Raw genomic sequence first — 26,384 nt, 5'->3', positions numbered from 1 at the left:
TTCTGTAGCTATTCTCCAGGGAGCACGTTTTTTAATGAAATACCTGTGTCCCTCTCATCACAACAAGACTCTATACTGTGCAGGAAAAACAATTACATAGGCTACATGAAAATAACCTTGATGCATGGGAATGAATCACACAAACTATCTTCCGTGGCTATAGTGATTTGTCACAGTAACGGTCAACCACAGAAAAGTAAGTCCAGCGGGGCACACGTTGAATACATATAATACGGTAGTTCTATTATGCCTTTAAGCCACCTTTAATCCTATACGTTTAACCCATAAGAACCCGGACCCATTTCTACTTTTGGGGAAATTAAGGGGAACGTCATTTAGACTAAATAGACCATCTAGAACACATTTCTGACAAGTAACCCCCCCCTAGTGTCAAATATCTGCGCTTCAATGGTAAAGTAACTCTTATTTATAACTTAATTAACGAGGATGTTTTTTTGGTTTACATTTGTTTGAACATACTTTGAATTGAAGAACAAAGCATATGTTAACTAAATATAATTGAATCAGCTAAATTAACTGACCAGATCATAATCATATTTCTAATTGTGCATATATGTCACTCCGGGTTTACTGTGAATGTTTAGGGCTAAAGTCCCGATGTGACACCAGTGTCACAGCAATATTTATGGCATTTGTTTCATATCAATTTAATCAAGAAATGTTTCCACAACAGGTTAAATGTAATCAGAATCAGAATTCGTCCCACAGAGGGGACATTTAAATTTGTTACAGCCGAAAAGAGCCGAAGACAGCTTAATGTTTAACAAATGACATGTCATGTAAGCATTTTTATTCTTAAATGGCTTGAATGTTAACTTTAGCAACAAAAAACCTTTCCAAATTGAGCTAGTTCTGTCACATGTGTTAGCCTGGCACATGGACATCTTGGACATGTTGTTAAGGGAACACAAAAGCAAATGACAAGGACCATGACCCACCAGACTGTTCAGGGTGTGTCACTTAGGGACTTCATGAGATAAAAAAGGCTAAAGCTGTATAAGGAACTTTCCAGAACATTTACATTTCATGTGACACCTGTGTCTAAGCAATTCTGTCTGCCTTCCGTGTTGCACCATTAGGACCCACTGGTATAAAATGCTTAACTGCCTAAGTTGCAACTATGCACTTTTTGGTGGGCTAAGCCCCAACTTGACATATTTTTGGCTTCATTTATAGTGCCTAAATGTAAGTTTAAATATTATGCAATGCAAAGTTTTTCTTGGCCTACATTACCGTTATAGAAGGAAAGACAACAGTGATAGTTATGTTTCAGAATAACCTTTATTGGAAATTGTTAGAACAATCTCACTCGTCACCGGCTTGAGCTTCAATCTCAGGATCCATGTATTTCTGATCCTCTCCAGAATGGAAGTAGTCATCACACACAGAGCATCAACTAGTTCCTGAACAGTCTCCTTCACATGCTGATATCCAAGAGAGGGAGTTACACAGTCACAAGATGGAGGAATAGAAAGCAGTATATGTTTAGTTCAGATTAGCTCCACGTCAAAAATGATCATGCTTGTCATATGTCTATCTCCATAGAGGCTGAATCATCATGTTAATCACATAGCTATCATATGCCTAAAACAGTCCTGATGCTCTTTTGGTAATATAACTCAAAAGTAGGCTAATATAAAAGTAGTGTAACTCATTACATTTCAGAGACAGTAATATTGTAATGTAACGTAGGCTATTACTTAAAAAAGACAGAAATAAGTAATGTACTGTATTACATTTTGGAAGTAACTTGCCCAACACTGCAGATGATCCAGTGATCTCGTTGCTGCTTTCGGGCTGCGAATAAACAACTTGTGTTTTACTTTTAGGCTGTCTGAAGGTATGGACAGCTATCAAAGCTACATCACATTAAGAACAATGTACAAATGTTATATATGTATTCAACTTGTGGCCCACTGGACTTACTTTTCTGTGGTTGACCGTTACTTTCAGAACAAAGTAACAAAAAACAAAAATGGCATTCATTTTTTAAAATATGTCGTGTAGTAGTAGGCCTAATAGATTTTTTTTTTTCTTCTCAAGAGAGTACCAGAATGTGTATTTTATGTTAGTATTTAAAAAAAATCAGGGGTTGGGTTTTCAGCATGTCAACTCTTTCACCTGTGGGGAAGTTGCCGGATTGGCTCCAGGTCGCCCTTTGTATTTACTACAAGACAAATGTGCCTTTTTATTTCATACAGCTCAATTTTGATTGAGACAGGGAAATAATCTAAACCTCACGCGTGGCGTTTCACTGTCAAGGGGGGCGATATAGTGTGTATGTACTTACATTGCAAATACTGACTTGAGCCCCACCACTGTATGGGTTAACCCTACCATAGATTACCCAACACAAATACTCTGGAGCCACCACTGCCCTGCACAAAAGCACCCTGACATTTCCACACATTTGTTCAGAATTGGAGGAAAATTCGATCTTATTGGAGAGGCTGCTGGAAAGCCTGGCTCAGAAACCTCCTTCAGTCTCTGGAAGGTCGCCAGGCCCTCCACATTCACAGAAAAACCACAGTTATCAGTATTTCCCTCCCTCCCCTCCACACTCTCACACACACCTGCACGCAGAGACCCAACCCATTGGAGTTTAAGAGTGACTTCAATTGAACAGCCTGACAGGGACAGCGCTACACACCACAACACAGCTGCTCTCTGTCTCTTTGCGAACCCATTTCCCCTCCTGGCTTCCTGCGTTCCCTTTACACTCTAGCTCAGCAAAGCAGAGTGATGACAATTTAGTTTTAGCCGGATGAATCTGCTGTCTGTGATGACCCAAATCTTTATTATGTTTTTTCACTACTCTGCTATCAAAAAGGTGTAGAGTGTGACAGGAAATTAATCCTGTGTCTCGAAATTGCCCACAATCGCTTTCAGTTGGGATTGAGTTCCTTTTCCTTTTTTTTTTTTAAAGATTTGATGTCTTCCCTGAGTCAATGGAATCACATGTATTCCTGTAAATGAATCCCAATTAGATCAAACTGTAGACTTGTGAGTTGGATCTCTGTGTTGGCTCCATGGGTTTGTTGCATTGATCGTCTCTATGTGGGTCATTTGGCTCTGCTCGGGGTAGAGCCGCCTGTCACCATCGATGTGTCAAATCAGCTGTGGCATGACGAGATAGGCTCCAGGGCTGAGGCCAGGGATCTAACTGGTAAAGAGCCAGAGCGACATTATCGAGCTAGAAGCCTGCTTTCATTAAGTGTGATCAACACCTGCATCATGGTGGACTTTATCTGACGTATCAAAACCCACTTTAAGGACTAGAGCGAAAGCCGGTCGGTTTTGTTTCCCCGGGAACAAATCGGCCCTGGGCTTCCCTTCATTTCATCTACTGAAGGGAAGCCTGGGTCTCTTTAAAATTTAGATGGATGTGCTTGCTCTTCCATTATGACACATAAAGGGAAAGTGTCACGTGATAGCGCACAGCAAGAGCTTATCTGGGTGACAAATACCCAGCTCTCAATGGCTCCATGTTGGGGAAAATATAAGATATGGATTGCTGGTTGGAGCTGCACAATCTTCCTCTGAACCCTACAAGTCCTCTATATGTGCACATGTTTTTGTTTGTCAGCGTGGGTTCCTACTGGGACTCCCAGGAGTGATAACAGGACAACCCATCGAAGAGTGTGTGATACACATAATTCGCTTGATAGATGACCTGCTAGCCATGGCAGAATACAGAGCCCACTTTAAAAGATAAGTTACAGTGGCTTGGGTTGTTTTTTTTAAGCTGTGTGCATAGGTAGAAAAATCAAACTAACCCACACTGGTACAAATATAAGCCCCGCTTTTCCTTTTTTGTGACCTCAGCGTTAATTAACATTCCTCAGGCTGCACACATCAGAATCAGCCTGTTACAATTCTGTGGGATTATATTAATATTTTTTTTATCTTAGCTCCGGGGAGGATTTGAAGGATATAAATCCCCGTTGCCAAAAAAAGGATTGGAGCTTTCGCCTGATTTAAAGGTGTCGAACAGTCCGCGACGGCAGTAATCCTGTAATCTGGGCAGTCAGCAGCAGCGCAAAGGTCCTGACTACAGTCAGTACAACACACACATGCGCTCACAAACTGAACTGATACAGGAACACAGTAATGCTTTTAAGACTACAGCTGGCACCAGCCACACCAGCAACACCACCACCCACATGGCGTCTATCTTCATATCCCACCTCGCATTGCTCCACTTTATCCCAGCAACCCTTTGTCCTCGGCTGGAATCATCGGGCTATTATGAGAGCTCAATAGCAAATGATTCACTCTTTCCTCTGTATTCAAATATTTGTGCTTTGTGCATGTTTTTTAAGTTAATAGACTTTGACACTTTCGAGTCCTTGATTATATTGATCTGTTGTCCTTGTATCAACCCTTCGGATGGCTTTGAAATAGATTAATATGATGGAATGAAATAGTTTTTGCACATTTTATTATGAACTGGCCTCTGGGGAGAGTAGCTTTTAAGATAACTACATCAAAACAACCACACAAGTAATTTAATAAAGTACATTTTTCAAATGTGATCGTCTGTATGGCATATTCTTAACATGTTACCCTCTGTTAAGTACATTTATTATGTACTGGACTCTTGGTGGACTTCACTTCGCAAAAAGTCAGAAATATATGGAGTCCCCAAGTTTAGACTCTCGCCAAGATGCTAAAAAATCCTGAGAAACACTATTTTCTCACTCCGTCTTGGGTTGCCTCAGTATAAGTATTACTGTTGTGGATGTCAGAGGGGATACACACTGACATATTCTCCAGTCCTGACCTGTTAAAATGACTGAGTTTTGTAAATGTGGACGCCACATCTTGTTTACAGAAGCTGCTGGGCTGTAATGAACACAGATTCCTCTCGGTAACCAGCCTGTCCTCTCCTACTCCCTTATGTATAGGCTAACAGAAAAGATTTAGAGGCTCGGGAGGAGAGGCAAAGACATGTTGCTGGGATACCAAAGGGCTGAATACATTGATCGCATTACGGTAGCTGTTTGTATCTTATTAGTATGACATTTCTACAAGAGGAGGACGGCGTGCCCGGATGACTCAGAGAATTGGCTGCATTGAAATGTCAGACTACAAGGACTAATCATTTTTATGTCTTGACATGTTTAAATATGCTTATGAAGGCAGGAAAAAACAGCCAGTCTAGAAAATGTGCAGATTGCGGAACGAGCGGAGAAACTGATAAGAGACCTTTTTATCACTGCGGCTCCTTTCAAGAAGAGGAGACACAGCAAACTCTTCAAGTGAAGCCCCGACCGAGTGCATTTGATGATAGCAATTGCATAATGAGACTATCCCGAAGCCTGGCTGAGTTTTCGACTTGAAAAATCACAGGTTTAGTGTGGGCGAGTCAGATCAATGGCATGTTTGGTGTCTTTGTTGTGGTCCTTTTTTTTCTCTTTTCAAATATTAATAACTTTACGATGGCCTAAATCTAATGGATGTCACCAGTAGTTGAAGGAAGCTCCTCTTTTCCTTAATATACAACAACAGAAAAACACAGCTTCCTCTGAGCAACAGCCTTTCTTCTCAAATAAAGGAGAGACAATAACTCACTGCATTAATATGATGGCTATAATATGGCTTATTATATGGCAAACATGTGTATTGACTCGTGCTGCTGTAGTGCACTTGGTTTGCAACGAGAGGCGATTAAACCACAGCAGGAGCAGTTATCAGCCATCGATCCATGGACAGAAGAGTAGCTGTATACAGTCAGGCCTTTGCGATTTTGATAAAACAATGATGTATGGTGGGTGAGCAGAAGGGGAAACGAGCTGAGATAATTGTTTTGTTGGTGTGCCCTCCGTGACCACACTGTGCACTGTTTGGTAGCACTCGTGTCGGTAACCATGCAGTAACGTGCATAGTGACATCGATCAGACCTTTTTGTGGCTGTGGAATATAACATTTTAGCCTGTAAATACACAGAAAGAATAGATATTTTGAAATCTTGAGGTATACATTTCAGTGTTTTCGGGTGCCTGTGTGGGAAAAACAGCTTGTAAAATGTTACTATCATAATGCTGGCTGACAGGCGGAGTAGAGGTTCAATTGAATTGAAGGCCTCAGGAGTAATAGCTGTGGGAGAGACAAAAATACTTAGGTTGTATATTTCCAAATTATATACAGTTTCTAAATAAAGGTTCAATTCATAAGGAATAAAACACAGATTTTTTCAGTTCAATGTACTGGTTTTTCCCACCATCTTTGTCTTGTGTTACCAGTAGCTTGTGGTGGCTAACGTTCACAAACTACTACTTACTACTGAATGGGTTTATAGTCTACTTGACTCATCTAAACTTGTGCTAATGCTACTCTACGTGTTTGCATTCTCCTGAAATGTGGCAGTGGATGTTCAGCAGAATTTCTAGGCAAAATGATCCTTCAGTAGAACCCTAACCCATTGATTGCAAATACGGTTCCAGGTAGCTACTGGGTGGACTGAGGCTGGAAAAAGGAGTCTTTTTCATTATGGTCCTTGGTCTTGGAATGACCTTCAATCAAGCCTCAAACTGACGGCACTTGTCCCGATAGCCTGTTTTAAATTGAAGTTGTCTGAGGTCCTTACCACCAGCTGCTCTTGCAGTAATGAGTAGTACCTTTCTTACTGTCCCAAATGTGCACAATGTAGTGACTGCTTTTCGTTTTTTTGTTTTTGTTTACTTGTGTAAAATGTGTAACGTTGCTGCCTTCTTGGCCATGTCAGCATTGTAAATTAGATTGTATCTCAATGCTTTTTTATCTGGTTAAATAAAGGTTAAATAAAAAAAATAAAATAAAAAAAATAGAAAATGCGCTTCACTGATTTAAAATAACTCACGAAAATCCGACTGTGAGAGAAAGTTTTCAGGTATTTGGTCCAAAGTTTTTCATTCCCTCACCAAGGAGATCATGTTTTCAATTTTTTTTGTTGGAGTTAAAGCCCTCCTTCGCGTCGAAAGGAGCCATTTGAGGTGGTTCGGGCACCTAGTTAGGATGCCACCTGGGCGCCTCCCTAGGGAGGTGTTCCAGGCACATCCAGCTGGGAAGAGATCAAGGGGTAGACCTAGGACCAGGTGGAGGGATTATATCTCTTCGCTGGCCTGGGAGCGCCTTGGGATCCCCCAGTCAGAGCTGGTTGATGTGGCCAGGGAAAAGAAAGTTTGGGGCTCTCTGCTGGAACTGCTACCCCCGCGACCCGACCACGGATAAGCGGGAGAAGATGATGGAGTTAATGTCGGTTTGTTTGTTTGTTTGTTTGTCTTCTAGAAAAACAAGCAGAACTTGGAGGATGGGTTTGGAGCAGACCCAAATAAAGGGGCATAGTTTTTTACTTCCAGTAGCCTACATTGTTTTTTTTATCGATGTATAAATAAATAGCTGGATAGCCAAATAGAGATTAACTGGGAATTGACTTGATGCCCTCTCTGCCACGCTGACCAATTTATCCCTCTTCACGGTAAGTGGTATGCATGATCCAGCAAGTGCTTTGGTCAGTTGTTTGCAGTCTGTCAGGCTCTTGTGACTGATGGTTATGGGGTGTTAAAGGTCACAACAGTCTGTCCTTACCTGCTCCGACTGGGTCTATGCTCAACCTCATTAAGCGGAAATCACAGAGCTCCTTTCCCGCACCAGACACATCCTCATCTGTATTCCAGGAGACACTAATACAGACGTCAATGTGGCTGGCGCTCTGCTCCGTCTGCTCGGCTAGAATTGACCCAAATGAAACACATATCACTGCGGTGGCCTTGCCTGGGAGATTTTCCACATGGTGGCAGTCATAAAATCTAACCCATGAATGAAAATAGCTTTGAATGGACAATTTGTTATAAATATTCATATGCCTGATACAAGCCGGAATGAAGTAAAAGGCTTATCTTTAAAAAAAACATTGACATTCAGAAAGGTTTTCTGGGGGATTTAAATTGTAAAAGAAATGTTGTTTTGGTCGTTAAACTTACAAACCCACTGGCCCAATTACAATAATGTAGACCATTCGTGAGGCTGCATTGTAATGGACCACATTTAGTGCTTGCTAATGAGAATACGGCATTGTTATACCTCGGTGATGGATGAAAACTCATCAGTAAGCATGGGGCACTGCAAAGCAAAAGGCTAATCCTTACACTTAAACTCTGAAAGAATGTCCATTTCCGTCCATGACAAAGTGTTCACTGCTGAAGCACAAACCCATTGAGGCTGCTGCATGTGGCTTCATCATAAATGGATCTTGATCAAAATGAACTTGCAGTACTGTGATCAAAGTTAAGTCCTTATTTAGTCTACTTTGTCTAATATGAGCTGGACGTTGTTGTTTCTCTTTAGCTGCTGTAGCTAGCTTCCTCTCAGCATCATTATAAAGTATTATGGTTGGTCATTTTGTTAATCAAGATTGATTTGTTCTTTTTGACTGAAGGGCATAGATTGACTTTAGCAAAAATACTGCAGGTAGACTGGGGCCAAACCTCAAGTTTAATTAAAAAGACTGACAATTCCCTGCTGTTTTCAATAATGCACTTCCTGTACGCAGTGTGAGGAAGAATCGGCTGCTGATTGCAGATGGTCCTAGCATGTGTTATCAGATGGACTCTTATTTACGTTACCACCTCCTGGATTGACAGTGAGCACCTGCAAAGGGCAGGACCAGCACTCGGCTGATGTGTGTTTACACGCTTGGCCGACTCGGAGAGGACCCCGCAACTGGAGGAATGAGGAATGAGGCCCTGTTTTAGCGAGGGGATTTAGCGAGACAGCTAAAGTGTTTGTGATTGGCACCGCTGCCAATCACAAACACTTTAGCTGTCTCGCTAAATCCCCTCTGTACAAGATAGAGTAATCCATCACTTTTGCATATGGTCCCGATCACACAGATGCCGTCTCATTATTTCTCATCATTTTTTTGGAACGGGGGGACAGGGTTGGAATTTGCAGCTGTGCCTCAACCTCTCTCCTCAGTCATCTGGCGAGGTTGTGAGTGTTAATTAATTTTGTCATCGATTTGGACTGCAGGCCCATCTAAACACTGACAACTGATCATCATCTGGAGTGAGACAGGGGCGTTTTATTCCTAGAGTATTGACTTGTGTCTAATTTCACTTCGGTACGACAGGTAGGTCATCTTTGTGAAGCATTCTGAAGCATTCTGAAGCAATTGGCGACAGTCGGGGCAAGTTGCATATCACATAATCGGATGTTTCCATCGATAAATAGGACTCCCGCCATAACACAAGCGACAGGAAGTTCAGGTGTGTGGCAGTGGAGTCCGATCTCCTCAGGTCAACAGCTTTCCTTCAGCGGTCCCTCGGAGGACGTGGATGGGTGAAGGTTCAGTGTTTTGTCACAGAGCTGTTACCCTTCTTTCTTTTTTCTCAATCGGAAGATAAAAGGGCTATGCGGTGCCACGTAAACAGCCCCCAGTCCACTGGCTACAGACTAGATGACTGAGAACAAATCAAACAGGAAGACGAGTGCTCCCTTGGGGGGTTCAGGCTCCATCAGCGATAGCGGTGATCCCCGGCAGTTTTCATCCTTCCTTTGCTTGGCTTTTTTTTTTCTCAGCTTGGCACTAATCCTATTGTTAAAGGTGACTGCCGGGAACACTGAGACGCTCCAAGCACAAATACAGAGCTCTGTATTTTGTACAGATACTTTCACAGAAGCGGGCAGATGATAGGCTATATCATTTAAGCGTTACCTCACCTCTCTCATTCCGGCCCTCATTCTGTCTCGGTTCTTGTTTTTCAAGACATAATTGGCCTCAAAGCTATCGTGCAGCAGGCTTGAGAGACGCATTCAAGTTCACACGTTCTTTATATTTATGAATTTGGTTTGTTTTGACAACTGAAAGTTTGATTTGTTTACTTGTTTTTAACATAAATAAGGAGGCATTCAATCATATCGTGTTAAGGTTTTGACTAAACCCATTTAGCAAATAGGAAAGAGTTTAAACATCGCTCAGTTATGACAAGTTAGTTTTTCCCTTATGGTTTATTATAACCGACTACTGTGCTGCAAAGAATCCATTGCCCTCTATAAACTTGGGTTGGCACATGTCTTTCAGTGTCTTTCACAAGTTCTTAATTGTAGTTTGTACTGTGGCTTGCTTGAACCTTTTATACATTTTCCATTTCTGTCATCATCCTTCGAACCAGATCTCATAGTCGATTATCAGCAGCGCTCACCATCAAATAACTACAAAAAGCATATCGGACACTTTCTTTTCCTAATCACTTCTCTCTTTTTTTTTTTCTTTTCACAAAGAACATTTTAGAATCTTGCGTCTGCTCTGTATCATAATATTGAAAATCCATTAATGAGAACATACGCATGCCATAACGGCAACACAGAATTAAGCCATTAGAGATTAATGAGTTTTTCGGGGGAAAGCGTATGGAGGCAGATAAACGCAGAGCGACGGGGGCAGGGTGTCGGCTGGGAGACGGATCGGACGGGAGCGGTTTTTGTTAACGCTGTCACGCTCCGTCGGCCACGCTGGAGTGTTTGGGCTACTTTAGATTAATTGTCAGTCATAAATTAAGTTCAGCAATGCTCAAACAGGACGGCCAAGAGAGGGGCTTTCACTGACACGAGGACACGTTTGATTTGTCTTGTGGGAATCACATTCAAATTCAGCGGAAAAGTTCTGAGTTTGAACAGAGAAATGAACTGTACTGCATCAGATTTCCATTTGTTTGACTGTTAGAAGCCTTCGCAGTCAGTCAGCCAAGAGTATCTGAAACGTTGACATACTCTAAGATCCCTGGGGATCACTGTATCCCAATGTGAGGCAACCACATTATCATACAAAAGTATGAGGCTAATAAATCAGCATTCAGTCGTTGTCAGTCTGATTATCTTGCTAAATCAATATGTTTTCACCATTATTCCGCTGATGCTAAAAGTGTATGATGATTAATCAGTGTTAAATGGATTTTAAATGGAGATAAATAATGCATTAAGTACTGAATAACAATTGCAGCCGCAGTCTTACAAACTGTAGAGGTAAATATTTGATTCTTGCATTTCTTCACGATGAAAGTGTGAAAAGTCTCGCCTGAGAGTGTTCGTCGTTCAACAACAACAGAACAGATAACATGCCGATCATATTCCACAGGGAACGCAGAGGATGGTCTTTGGAAAGTGAAAATCTCTTTACTTTTATTAGCTAGGGTACTGGCATATACATAGGCCTATTAATATTCCACCAAGAGCTTATACTTTATTAATGAAACTGAGCTTCTTGTGAAATTAAATGGGCATAATGGGATAGCGTTCATTACCTCATGCTGAATAGATTACGGCCATAAACTTCATCAGGAGATAAAGGTTGGGCTTTCATAAAGATTCGTGATGGGAGTCGACTTTATGATGTTTGTGTTGTGCTCGTGTCGAGTTAGTTTATGTAAGAGTGTGTGCTATTGCTTGTTCTGATCAGATCCAATGAAAATATAAGGATGAAAATGGACTTCCAAATTCTTTAAGTGGCGATAATCAATTATTTGATAGTAACAATGGATAAATGATTATGTGTAATGTCAAAGTGGTTGTTTGTTGGACAGACCTACAGGGAACTAAACAGGCACTCATTGAGCTCAGACCTTTGGGAAGGAAATACACGAGAAACTCACTGCTTAAGATATTCATTGCAGTTTCCCTCAGCTTTGTGAGGTGTTTTAGGTATTTTTGACTAGTTCTAAAAATACATTGTATTGTTTTTTTGTACTTTGTAGCTGTTTGTAAAGTTTGTATACACTTTTATATTTTCCCATATTGTAATAACTAATACCACTAGAGCTGCTAATATCTATTCACTACATGATGCACTTTACTTCTCCAGTTAGAAGATTATGTTTTTGGCGTTATTTTAGTACGGACAAACTAAAGGCCCAATTGTCATTGCACTTAGTGGAACTGTGAAGCATAGACTAAAGAAGAACCTAATAAAATGTTGGAACTGGAACCGATTCACAGGGCGGATGAATACACAAACTAAGTTTAACTTTTGTTGACATTGCTAGAGGGCATTTGTGTCGCATTGTCTACTTCGACTTCCTAGCTCGGGAAATGGTAATAACCGAGGAACTTGTAAAAGCTGCATTGGCCTTGGGGCCTCATATTCTGAGGTGCATCTTTTCTTTTCCACATGATATTTCTTGTTGAGAAACACTTTTTTATCCAAATCAAGGGTTAAGTGTTAGATGTGGTTGTATGTTGAGTATATTGCAAAGTTCTCAGAGATTAGTAATTGAGGTTGATATATATAAACTTGACTTGTTTCATTAGGTGTACGGTACACAGCTGGATACAGTATTTAGCCTGATACAGATTTAAATGGCGGTCACGGCCCCACAGATGTTCAGTGACTGTGTGTGTGTGTGTGTGTTTTGTCTTGTGTCTGATATGACTTGGGCCCTAGCGGGATACGGTCGGGGAATAACATTGTCAAGACATTTTGTTCTTTCATTTTGTCCTTATGCACTATTTTTGTATGATGAATGAAATCTAGTAAGCACAATGACGGTGAAGAAAGCAAACATGTGCCCTTGACTGGGATATGTTTTCGTAGGAGGGTCATATATGCTGTGTATGATTATTTTACATCTCAACAGCTTTTGAGTAATATGATTTTCTTCAGCATAGCTATTTTCCCGCCCTCTCTTACAGCCATAAATTCAATCTCCATTTCCTTTCCGACATGTTGGGAAAAGTGAATATTTGCTAGTAATAGAAAAAGCTTGAAATTCACTTTTCCGCCATTTTCTGGCACTTATCTGTGGGTTCAACAATCGGATAGAGAGGCAGAGCCAATGGAGCTGGGGTTAGAAAAGAAAAAGAAAAAAGACTGGCTTACTTCGACAGGCTGATTTCATTTGGTTTCATCATCCTCTAACAGCATGCAGGCCAAGTGACTGCTCTGCTCTCGTTGGGCTGCCGATGGACACACAATGAACAGGCCTAGTGGGGCTTGACAGTGACTCTATCCAAGGCTCTGTTAAACGTGAACAAAAATAACGAGTGAGTTGTTGAATTGAATATAAAGATCATATCCTTCCAGCAGCGGTCAGACTATATAACCACCACGGCCCCCACACACACACAACAACACAGACTATAACATCTCTTGTTGTTAAATACCAACTATGTGCAATATATATGCTGTTAAAAAGAGTGCAATATATACCTGGCTGCTAAATCCTCAGAACTGTTACAAGGTGTGTATTTTTGTATGCATGCTCAGGTAACATTAAGCTGTCTTTCGGTCTTTTCTGCTGTAACAATGGACATTTCCCCTCTGTGGGACTAATAAAGGTATTCTGATTCTGATATTTCACTCCTTCATATCTGTTTAAACTAGAGGGAAAACAAAATCTTGGCCATCTTCTGTCCATTATTTATTTTCTCATACCTCATTTTAATCAAATGAAGGAAATGATATCATTGGAGAAGCTCCTGGTGGATGGCACTAAAGCATATCGCACAGTACACTTAGGGGAGGTCCGAAGGGGGGTGCAAATGGATGAAATGTATTATTAATGAGTTGAATATGAGAAGGCAGCGGTGAAATGGTATATCGTTATCAGCGGGGGGTATGAGTCATACTAATTACTGGCCATCAGTGGGGCTGATGCTAAAATCCCCAACCGTGCAACATGATGCTGAACATGTGGAACTGCAGTGTTTGCAGCTCCAGCTCCCAAATGGGGTTGGGCACCATTAAAGAACAAAGGACTTGGGTGCATATTTCAAAAGAAGGGTTGTGCATTAGGTGGTTAGAAAATTAGAGATTGGTAAGACTTTATTCCCCATTTGCAGAATTTCTGAAATGATATTGCTTTTTGATTTGAGCACTGAAATAATGCTTGAATTCTCAACTTAGGTTAACTGCTGCTGCTTGTCTAAAAATCAATGCCTTTGTTTCTGCTCCTTACCAACTCATCTATTATTTTGCTGCTGGACCATTACTCGGCAATTTCAAAAATGTCTCAACCCACCATCTCTTTAATGACCTTCAAAAAAAGCTCTCAGTCGCTAGGCAAAAGGTGTTTGAGGCGCACCACTCACTCTCCTTTTTGAATTTTAGATTTGAATACTTGTGACTGAGCTGCGGTCTCTTGAATCATTACATGGGTGTTCACCCTTTACCTCTTCATCTCACTGTCATCATTTTTGTATATCAACCTGCAACAAGTTGCACGGTGGTAGTGAAAAGCTGTTTTTTTAGACATAAAATGTGGACTTGCCTCCAAAAATGAGGGTACTGACTGCTGCGTAAATGTTGATATCACCATTTTGACATGATGAAACCACAATATGAAGGTAAAGAAGACAGAAACAGCCGGTCCATGCATTGCCACAAATCATAAATATATGTTATAATAAAATATGAATCGAAAGAAGCTAAATCATTTAAAAAAAAAAGTGTTATCCAACCGAGACAAACTTCAACAGCTACCATGATCAAACACTTCTTTGTGAGATTGTCTTCTCAAGGGCTGTTACCAAAGGTCAAGAGTGAACTTTGTAACCCCGACATGGTGGAGAACTCCTTAAGGTGCACTGTTTTTTATTTGACTCGCAACTGGTCAAATGTCCTCAACTAAAGCAATATAATATAATAAACCACTAAATCGAAAGTGCAAAAGTAAGGTTTTCTCAACTTTTAAGCCGTTTTTGAGAGGAAACTGAAACTGTGTGTAAATGTAATGGTCAGACCTTTGCTAATAAAGACTTAACTTTGCCCATGAGGATTGTACACTTATTGGAAAGGAGCTAAGACTCAACTTCAATGGTAGTTTTCTGTATAAGTTTTAATGACAAAGTTGACCATTGGTGATCCCTCCCATTGAATTAATAATGCTGAATCTTCATCACAATGTTTAATGGTTATAGAATATGCTTCCACCTGTGAATGACCATTAAATTAATCAAATGGTGCATTATAATCACATTGTGAATAGCTGAGAGTATCACCTTAACAAAGGTCTCTGGCATGAAAATGAGTTATCTGATAATTATGGAGTAAAGGCTGCTGCTTTGGCACTAAGGGGTATTTTTCCTCTAGTGCAGAATGAATCTGTGCCAGCCACTCAATCAATACCGCAAGCCAAAGAAAAGACAGCCTTATAAAGTGAAATATACAGCCATTTATCTCTGTGTGGACTACACAGAGTTTACAGAGGCAGTCTGACATCAGTATTGTACACAGGGCTTTGTGGACAGGACTAATGGTACACTTTATTGATCCTGTGTGCTGTAATCTGTTAATCTAGCTGCAGCAGAGTGCTGGGACTGCTCTACAGGGTCATCTCCAGCCATCTGCCTCTCAACAACATGAGTATCTACAATTTATTACAACAATGCCACAAATCTGGCCACCAATGAGAGCTGAAATAGATCTAAGAGGACAGAAATACATATTAACTGACAGGTTGAACTAGAACAGTTATCTAAATTCTAATTTGAAGATTAAAAAGGGCCTTGTTTTTAACAGATGTCACTCTTATAATATAATGAACTGGCGTTTTGTTTAGGATTGAAATTATCTGCAAAGTGATTGATTAGTCAACAGAAAATCAATGTTGGGCATGTTACTATAACTAATTACTTATTAAAAAACATTATTTTCCAAAGCTAATACATTTGTTACATTACTGATTACATTGCTAAGGTTCCTTGAAACAGCTCCAATCCTTGCCTAACCACGCATTAGTCGTGGTTATGAATTGGTTTACCACTTCGGTCTAGACAGATATAACTGTTGTTCTGTTGGACTGCCATGAAATTGTATAAAGATATTCATGGTCTCCAGAGGATTAATCTTTATATCTTGAGATATAGAGACATCAATTATCTGAATTTTTCCATAGCAACATCAGTAAATCAAAGTTTTCACTTTTTTGGCCGCCAGTGTCTCAACTATTGCTAAGATGAATTGCCATGACATTGACGTCCCCCTTAGGAGGAATTGTAATACATTTGAGGGATACCTAACTTTTCGTCAATAACACTAGCTTGGGGTCAAGATATTAATTTCCAATACTTTGGTTTATGACAAAACACCTGTTTGAAGTATTTACCTTGGGCTCTTCAAAGCATATTTATCACTTTTTTGTCACATTCCTTAACCAAATGATGAATCTATTCATCAAAGAAGACAGGTTCATTAATCTAATTGGACAGACCTGAGAAAAAAAACTATCTATAGCGTGACAGCCACAAAACCAGCACACAAAGTTTTTTGCAGTACTGGCCCATAGAAAAATCTGAAAAACAAACGCAGAGCCCGGCTGGTGATGGTCAATATTCTATTGATTGCTCTGGTTGGACTCACTTTTCCATGGATCAACAAGATATTTTATATAACTCTGTGTGGTTTGGCTGGGCTTCACACTGTGGGCTCATCCAAGGCTCCTACAGCCACATTGTGTTGTTGTGTTTGCTCGCTACTCCTGAATATTAGCCTCCTTGTTTGCATTTGGATCGTTGTCTTTCAACCGTCTCCCTTCCCGTTCTGTTATGTATCTTTGTGTCTCTATTTTTCTCTCTCGCTGCTCTTCCTCCTCGTCCCAGCGGATCTTCCAGGCTCTTAGCTGCTCTCCTTTTCTCTTTCTCTCACACTCTCATCTGCAATCTCACATCTTCTCTCTGGTGTCTCAGTGAGTGCCAGGCAGGGCGTCCCTGGAGTGACCTTGGGGGTAATGAGCTCCTGATCACGAGTCAGGAAACCCGGCATTCAACACCCAACCCACCACCCTCCCCTCACCCCATGCAACACACACACACAAAAAAGAAAAAAAAAACACTACACAGCTATTGCATGCTCAGCCCACAAAGAGAAATAGTATTGCAGAGACAGGGCAGCAGGGTAGAGGTGCAGATGAAAAGAGACTAGTGAAAATACTTCTTCAAGCTCTGATATACAACTACCATACCTCCAAAATAAAGTAAGTGGATTTATTTTCTGGTGGAACACTAACAGATTCCTAGCTTTTGTGGGTAGGTGATGGTGAGCTGGTTTTCTAGAGCAGAAAACATTCAAGTTCAACTGTATTCTGGGCAGAAAGACTCAGCAGTACAGATGGTATGAAGGCCAGTTTTGGAGTGTGTTCTTAGCGTGTGTATCTGTGCCTATGTTGGGGATGAGATTTATATTGACTGCCAGTATCAACCCCCCTGTTGTTTTCAAATGTTGCAATAAAATAAGTTTGGAGTAAGTTGCAAAAGAAACCCAGTTAAGATCCTCTAGTGTTCAATTTTTTTTGCATTTCTGTATTTTTCAGACATATTCGCCTGTTCAGTTTACTCTTTAATATTTTACCAAAACGCTTCTGTAAACATGGTCTTTGTTGCTCTTCCCATTTGGAGCAGATTTTGCCCCGAGGCTGTTGATAAGAGATAATAAACATATGAAAACATAAAAGACTATTAAGCTTAAAATACTGAGATGTATAACTGCAGATGGAAAAGTGGCTTGTAGACATATTGGGTAAACAATTGGAAAGTCACAATAATCCAGCAGCCATGGGCTATGGACTGTGGTATTAAATCAGTAACAGGGCCGTCTCCTCAGTGATTAGACTTCAAACATCCATATGTTTTGTTTATTATCGCTATCAGCCAAATATATGCAAGCCCAATTAAGCATGTCTGTGCATGGGTGCTGGTTGAAGTAGGCCACTTTTGCCGAGGATGTGGTAATTTGGGTCAGGCCTGACTGGAATGACAAACCCGGAGCGGGCGTATTGTAGCAGCGCGATGTGGTCCGGCAGACCTTCTGCTTGCGTTGCCATGGCTTTCTTCAGCACTGGTATAGCAACCTGAGTCAGACCAAACAGTGTTCCTCTCTGTCTTATTGGCATTCCTGCTGTGGACAAAAGCTCTCTCCGGCTCATTCTTGCTCGAAATGAGGTGTCCGCTTCATTTCTTTAGAATCAACACATGGTGTGGTCCTAATAAAAGAGCTGGGGGAGATTAAACACGAGGTGGAGATGAGCTTGAGAAACCAGCTTTGGGTCAGAACACAATGTGGATTAAGCTGGACGACAGCCAGAAGGGCCAAACTCATAAAACCGCTTCATTCCTAAATAACTCCTGACATTTTACTTCCAAGATGGCCACTTGGAGGCCTTTAAGAGACATTTTACACATTCTGTCCTTTTCTAGTTAAATGCTTGCCCCACAAACTTCACCACGTGATCGTGCCTATATGTCAAAAACAAGCACAAAGCCAGTTCATTTCCTTCTGTGTCTACACAAATGCTTTGACGAGACTGCTCTCCATGGAGGAGCCGGAGCAATAAGGCATAGAAATGCGCTGTTAGGGCCCTGAGAAGTCCGCTCCAGGGGGGAGGGAAGAGCGGTGAATGGAGCCAATTCTCATCTATAGGGCACAAGCAAGTGGGTGAGAGAGAAAGAGAGGGTAGGGGGATGAGGACATACACAAAGATCCTCACATTGAGTGGCTGGTTTATTCTTGTGGGGTACGCACTGACCCCTCACATGCGGGATGAACAGAATGAGCCTTGATGGGGTCCGGAGGGCCTCCAAAGAAAGGGAGGAGGGATAAAGAGAGGAATAGAAGAAAGGAGGAGGGGAGAGATGCCAGGAGAGAGGCCTGTTGAGGAAACATCCTTCATTGCATCAAGTTGTAGGCGTCATATCACAAAAACATCCAAGTGGGTAAACAAAAAAATCAACTGAGATTTTAATTAACTAGTTGTGGCAACCATTCCCTTTTGAAGTTCTTACTGAGATTTACTAACTTTGTTAAAGGGTTTAGCAAAGTCAGACAGAAACAATCATCCAGGTTTTAGCACACAGATTACTTTTAAAAAAAATGGTCTCAATTAAAGCAGAAGAAACAGAGATCCTGATCCTCAGTATAGGCCAAGATCACTTGATCCTACATTTCCCACAATCCAACCCAGAAGCGCCAGTTTGGAATGTGTACTACTACGTTCTCACATTGTAGTCCCTCCAGTATTAATCAAATGTAAGAGTTATTTCAGATGACAATTAAACTGAATTTGATGCAGAAAAACGGTAGCGTTCTCCTTTAAATATCTCCCTGGTTAGCCACATTTATTTGAAAAGGACATTTTAACTAATGACTGTCCTTTGATTCTAATAAAGTTTACCGACTGACTTTCTAGTTAAACTCTGATCTAATGTATTTGTCGTTGTTGTGCGTGTACAGTTTTCTCATGAAAGTTCATTACCACCTTGAATGCCTTCAGTGTCAGTTTTAAGTAAATTACTGCCTCGATTACAAACTTTCCAAATCATCCGTCGACTCAATTCAGTAAGTGTAAGGGAAACTTCTGCAGCAATGGAGAGTCAGGACTCAGAGAGACACGAGGAGAGTTGGAGCTTTGATGTCAAACAATGATGTTTATTACAAGTCAACGGCCGGAGAATTCATATCACAAGTCACAGCAGCAAAAGGTTCTGACTGCACGGGTGGGTTGTCATGTCAATTCTGACCAGCCTATCTCTCGATAGACCTTGTAACTAGTTTACAGAGAGTTAATGAGCATATTGGGGGAGGCGTAAACATCTGTGGAGCTTAGAAATCCAGCGTTCTCACAGTCGTAAACCATTTCGTGACCGAGAGTTGAACTGCTTTATCAAGATAGCTGGAGCCTCCCATTCCTTAAGAGAGATAACAGAGCCAGGGTTTGGTCATAAACGTCAACACACAGAATAGGTTAAATATCTAAAGTAAAGACAGAAATATTCTTTGACAGTAAGTACAATATAGTTTAGTTTATTTTATTTTTTCGAGCGTGTAAAACCAAAGAAAATACAAATGAAACAAAAGATGATACAGACATGATACAGAACTATACAAATGAATGCAATAACAAAACGAAATATTTAATTAATAATTGAATAGTCTGTAGTATCATTGTCTGATATCAATAAACAACACTTTAGCTAATTACACGTCCGAAGTGGCCGGAAGAAGTTTACACTTATTTAATCCGACCCCTTCTCCCTTTTTTTTTTTCTTTTTACATCTTAATATATGTTAACATACAATATCAATGTATACTTTAACCTTGAATAATTTATATAATCATTCATATAATATATACAGGCAAGTTAGGAGAATGGTCTGTATATATATATATATATATATATATACATACACATATGTACATACACAAATTCATAAATAGAATACAAAACAAGAATATAAACAGTTATGGTTTAGCAGTGTCCTCCCTGTACCTTGTGAGAATTGTGTTTTTATACCTCTTTTTGAATAGTTTGATGTTTGGACATCCCTTTAGCTCCTCACTCAAATTGTTCCAGATCTTCACCCCACAAACAGAAACACAAAAAAACTCTAACTAATACAAATAATGGCCAGAACCACACAACTACTTAGCTTTAGCTGCTGCACAGACCTCTAGGAAAAACCCCAATATTACCACAGACCTCTCCCCATGTCTTTCATTCAGCTTTTGCCATGCGCAGTCTGTTGGGTTAATGGTAAAGTGTGGAAACGTTCTCATGGAGACGTCAAGCAAGCAGCTATCTCATTACAGGCAGAGAAGAGACAATCTGATCTGTCTTCAAAAACCTCTAAGCCGGTGATGAGAGATTGTTCCTCTTGTCTGAGGTTGGTCCCAATTGTCTGAGGAAGTGCATTGACAGGGCTACTAATTGCCTTTTGTTGAGGAATTTAAAAACATGGGACAGGGTTTGTATTTGGCATGTTGTGAATCCCTCAATGGCATTTTGATCAAAAACATACCGCCAGCGTCTTGTTTTGCCCTCTAAAGAAAAGTGCTAAACTCTTTCCTTCCTCAGCTTTTCTTCCTTTTCGAAAAAACTAATATCAGATTGTGGGCTGCATCTTTCTGCCCCGCTGTTGGCTTGATCTGGTGTTTGATCCTCGGAGAGCTAATGATAACCCGAGGCCTTCCCCTGTAATCAGTCAGCTCATTAGTGTCCAAATGAGTCACACAGCCACCCACACACACACACACACACACACACACACACACACACACACACACACACACACACACACACACACACACACACACACACACACACACACACACACACACACACACACACACACACCACACACACACACACCACACACACACACACACATCACACACACACACACACACACACACACACACACACACACACACACACACACACACACACACACACACACACCACACACACACACACACACACACCACACACACACACACACACACACACACACCACACACACACACACACACACACACACACACACACATCACACACACACCACACACACACACACACACACACACACACACACACACACACCACACACACCCACACACACACACACACACACACACACACACACACACACACACACACACACACACACACACACGCACACACACACAAACACAAACTGTCCCCAGGCCTAGAAGGTGACTAATACAGTTTTCTACCTACTGTAAAAGTAAACATATGTAAGATTGGACTCTAACATTTAATTGGATGTGTTTGGTTATAGTGTGGTCTGCTACAAATAGAAATGTACTCGAACATAAGTATCAGAGATTTAGCTCATTTTCTACAGACATAACTGAAAACTTTCAAAACATGTTCAGGGGTTTTTCTAGAAGAATATGGTACGAGGGCTTTGATCTTCGCCCATACAAGATGGCGCCGCAGACGTAAACAACAACGCCACGTCGGAGCTCCGTAAAAACAAAGCTGTTTATGCCGTCTGACGGTCTATTTGATACGATGTTCAAATTTTTTTTAGTAATTCTACAGCTGTGACGAACAGAAATAATGTTTTCTGGCATCAGTTTCAAATTTAACGGGGAGAATCTGCATTTTGGTATGAGGGCGCACGCCGAAAGTAAGAGGGCGCAGCGCCCCTGTTACCAGTTTAAACAAAACCCTGAAGTTTATGGGTGTTGAAATGTAATCCCTCTATCTAGGGACGGGTGGCGCAGTGGTCTGTGCATCTGATCATCAGATCAAGGGGGGTGCTGGGGAACTCCAGTTCGAAACCCGCTCCTGCCGCCACTGCGTCAGGCCGTTGTGTCCTTGGGCAAGACACTTCACCCGGATTTGCTCCTGTGTATATGTATAATCAATGTGTACTTGTAAAAGCGCCTCGATGACTTCGAGGCGTGAAGATGGACGGTGTGGCGCAGTGCGCTGTGCAATGATCATCAGATCATCAGATCAAGGGTGAAACCCGCCGCTGCTGCGTCTGTAAAGCCGTTGTGTCCTTGGGCAAGACACTTCACCTGAACTTGCATGTATACAAAATATGTGTAATGTGTATTTGTAAAGCGCTTTGAGCATCTGGAAAAGCGCTATAATAAATGTAAGGAATTGTTATTATTATCTATTCCACCAAAAACCTAAAATATTGTTGTCTTAAAGACTAATTTTTCATTCATTTATTTGTCCAGGATTTCTCTTTTCGGGGAGCATTTAATGATAATTATATATAATGACAATAACAGTTTAAATAATTACAAAAAGCACCCACAGATTTCCTATGTTATGACATACTTGTAAAGGAAGCGGTCTCAATCTAAATTCAAACTGGATTCCCTGTATGGAGCAATTATAAAAGTTTGGCTTATTTGAAGCTATTGCACCTGCAGGATTCTTTGTAAATGTGTATCCTCGTGGTTGATTGCACTGAAAAGCGTCTGCTGAATGAATTATAATGTCATGAAAATCATTATGCAACAAAAATGGATGTAGACTGACATTTATTTATTTCAGCCTATGTATCTGTATGACTATGACTTTTTTTGTTTTGTTTTGTTACTTCCCATTGTAAAGCTTCCTTGGGTTTCATGAAAGGCGCCATAGAAATTGAAATTATTATTATTTACAGGTGGATTACACAAAAAATAAGTAAAACTCTGCCAACTAGATTTCATACCAGAAATGAATGAGTGCCTAGAACAGTTGTCAAACATATGCATGTATAAAAATGCAACGGTGCCCAATTGATATCTTGTCTCTTGTGGTGGAAAACTCAGGAGCAGAAAAGAAAGTGACACCTGTGGTGTGTGGAGACTGGAGACTTTATGGTCTATTAAATCTCACTCTTTGATATAGGCTCTACCTTTACATGTCTGCAGAATGATTTGTTTTCTGTCTGATGACTGTAGACTTCAGTACCTGTTCACAGAGATCTAGCTCAGTTTGTTTCCAATGCCTTCAAACAGCGTGGGAGGGCGCTTTATGTTTGATGTGCTCAAGGCACAGTCTGTAGGCTATGATGTACTTCAGTTCTGTTTTATGGCTCCAATGTCTAAGGAGATGGATTGTGCTCGTATTGAATTCGACATTCTTTGACTTTGACACGCATGGTGGTATATTGTATTTGCTCTTTCACTCTCATTACATTACTGCCCCTGTTTGTTATGTTTGTTTGTCTAAGCTTCACATGTGTAATGTATATATTACCCAAGGTCTATTTGTTTATGTATAATATTTCTATAAATATATATATATATATATATATATATGCATGTCATTTGGGATGAATAAAGTATTTATCTATCTATCTATCCATCTATCCATCTATCCATCTATCTATCCATCCATCCATCTATCCATCTATCCATCTATCTATCTATCCATCCATCCATCTATCCATCCATCCATCTATCCATCCATCTATCCATCTATCCATCCATCCTATCCATCTATCCATCTCATCATCCATCTATCCATCCATCTATCCATCCATCTATCCATCTATCCATCTATCTATCCATCCATCCATCTATCCATCCATCTATCCATCTATCCATCTATCTATCTATCCATCCATCTATCCATCCATCTATCTATCCATCTATCCATCTATCCATCTATCTATCCATCTATCTATCTATCCATCCATCTATCTATCTATCCATCTATCCATCTATCTATTTATCCATCTATCCATCTATCTATCCATCCATCCATCATCCATCCATCTATCTATCTAGCCATCTATCCATCTATCCATCTATCTATCCATCTATCCATCTATCTATCTATCCATCTATCTATCCATCCATCCATCTATCCATCCATCCATCCATCTATCCATCCATCTATCTATCTATCCTCTATCTATCTATCCATCTATCCATCTCTCTATCTACTCCTCTATCTATCCATCTTCCATCTATCCATCTATCCATCTATCCATCTATCCATCTATCCATCTCTATCCATCTATCTATCCATCTATCTATCCATCTATCTATCCATCTATCCATCTATCCATCTATCCATCTATCCATCTATCCATCTATCCATCTATCCATCTATCCATCTATCCATCTATCCATCTATCCATCTATCTATCCATCTATCCCTCTATCTATGCTAATGTGGGCTGGGAAACATTTTACTTGCAACTGTATTGTTTTGATTGGAATGGTCGACAACAAAATGTATTAGGATTAGGGTTTTTGGACACTTGAAAGCAAAACAACAGAACGTTACCTTGTTTATGTCCAGCAGATCAGCGTGGATCCAAATTCAGGACACAAACATCGATGGCAGAAAACAAAAGAAGGCAAAAAACTAACTGAACATAACTGTTCCTTAAATGACAAAAAGGGATCTAATGACAGAAAACCAGGATTTAATCACAGGCAAGACTAATCAGGGACAAGAAACAGCTGGGCAGGAAAGGCAAAAGACAAAGGCACCAGGTGAACACAATCAGGTAATCAAACAGGAGGGAAAACACACAGACAGGAAGTAAAAGCAGACATGACATAGGGAGTACACTTTTCAAAATAAAACAGGAAATAGATCTTGATCATATAGGTGATAAGTGTCGCTAAATCTGTCTTGGTGCTGCTTGGTGCTGGGAAGATATATAGTGATCTTGTGTAAATATATATGGCAGTTGGGTTTACATTTGGTTAATTAGGGTTACAAACCTAAGCTCACAAGTTGACTTTTGGTTTGGACCCAAACAGTGGTCTCCTGTGTTTATTAGCCTGTTAAATCACCTTAATTCATACTCCCATCACAATGTACGTCACTAAAGATCGCCACCTATCGATAAACATAAAGATGGGTTGTAATAAGCTGCTTGTAAATACAACCAATAAGGCTGCATATTTGATATGTAGATAAGGAGTTAATAAGGAGCATGTAGATTTTCGCATCAGCTTTTGTCTGATCTCATAAGCAGCTTAAACAGTTCCTGCAGTGTACAAGATGTAGTCTTTGGACAGAGATACTGTAGTTGGATATCTTCAGCAAATGTCATACGGGGAATACAGGTCCTAAGGGCGCTCCCCCGCCCCTAGTGTGTGTGTGTGTGTGTGTGTCTGCGTGTGTGTGTGTGTGTGTGTCTGCGTGTGTGTGTGTGTGAACAGGCTTCAGAGTGTGATGCACAGGGGAGTGAGGAGTGTTTGTATTCCTCTAATGAACTGAGGGACGATCTTATCTCACTCACGCACCATGTCATCAGAGAGAAATCTAAATGGAGGACAGTTGGACAAACTTGAGTTGCATTTACCATTAAAGATTGATTTAAATGCAGTGTTAGATACTTACAGAAATGGTCTTTTTTCAATATTGACCATCTGACTATTCCTTCATTAGTCCCTTTGTTGATGATTACAGGTGCAGCAGTAATAAAAGTAAGACGCCTAATCGACTCGGAAAACTTTCTCCCCAATGCAGAGCCTTGCTAAACCCCAAGGGGACGATTAAATAACATACAACCAATATGCTGGCAAAGCTCCACCTAAATGCTGAAATCTATTTGCTCAATCAATGCAATCTCCTTTTATTCAGAGCCACTTCTTAGGCTGCTTTGTAGCCGGGAGTGGATTCGACCAGACCAGTGGAGTTATTAGCAGTATTATAATAATTTCTAAAGAGAGTATTTGATTCTTAGCAGGAGTAAACAGTGTGTAGGTGAGGAAGGGAGGGGAAGAAGCATTCAGAGACCTGTGGTAGGAGGTCGCTCTCAATCACAGAGATGCAGGGGTTTGTTGTGATGTGGCCACTGATGTTGAATGGAAAGTTAAATTGATCGTGAGCATCGCTGTGGGACACCGTCTGCCACTTAGTGTCTCCATTCCAATCCAATTGCTAATTGGATTGCTAATGGTAATGTTGCGCAGGAATGAAAACTTCTCTGATTGGAATGGTTTGAATAGTTCATTGTAAAATGTAATTGTGTTTTTAAGCATGGTGATCACCTGAAAGAGAGATCCAATTTCTCCAACGATACTCTCTTCAGTGGAGGCACAGAAATTATAGTTTTGGGTAGAAAAGCTCCATGTTTTGCTCCTTGTAGATGTTTTTATTAGGCCAAACTATGG

General features: G+C 40.6%; 1 protein-coding gene across 1 annotated transcript in view; it reads left to right on the top strand.

Moving 5' to 3' along the window:
* The first annotated feature begins 16,781 nt into the window (after positions 1–16,781).
* Positions 16,782–26,384, top strand: part of ptn (pleiotrophin) — a 45,277-nt gene continuing 35,674 nt past the window's right edge. Inside the window, exon 1 of the mRNA XM_034226131.1 lies at positions 16,782–16,967. The gene's annotated coding sequence lies outside the window, so the exon portion shown is untranslated. The remainder of the gene's footprint in view (positions 16,968–26,384) is intronic.

Source organism: Gymnodraco acuticeps, unplaced genomic scaffold, assembly GCF_902827175.1.
Source record: "Gymnodraco acuticeps unplaced genomic scaffold, fGymAcu1.1, whole genome shotgun sequence".
NCBI lineage: Eukaryota > Metazoa > Chordata > Actinopteri > Perciformes > Bathydraconidae > Gymnodraco > Gymnodraco acuticeps.
Note: the sequence above shows the minus strand (reverse complement) of the source record. Positions and strands in the feature narration are given on the sequence as shown.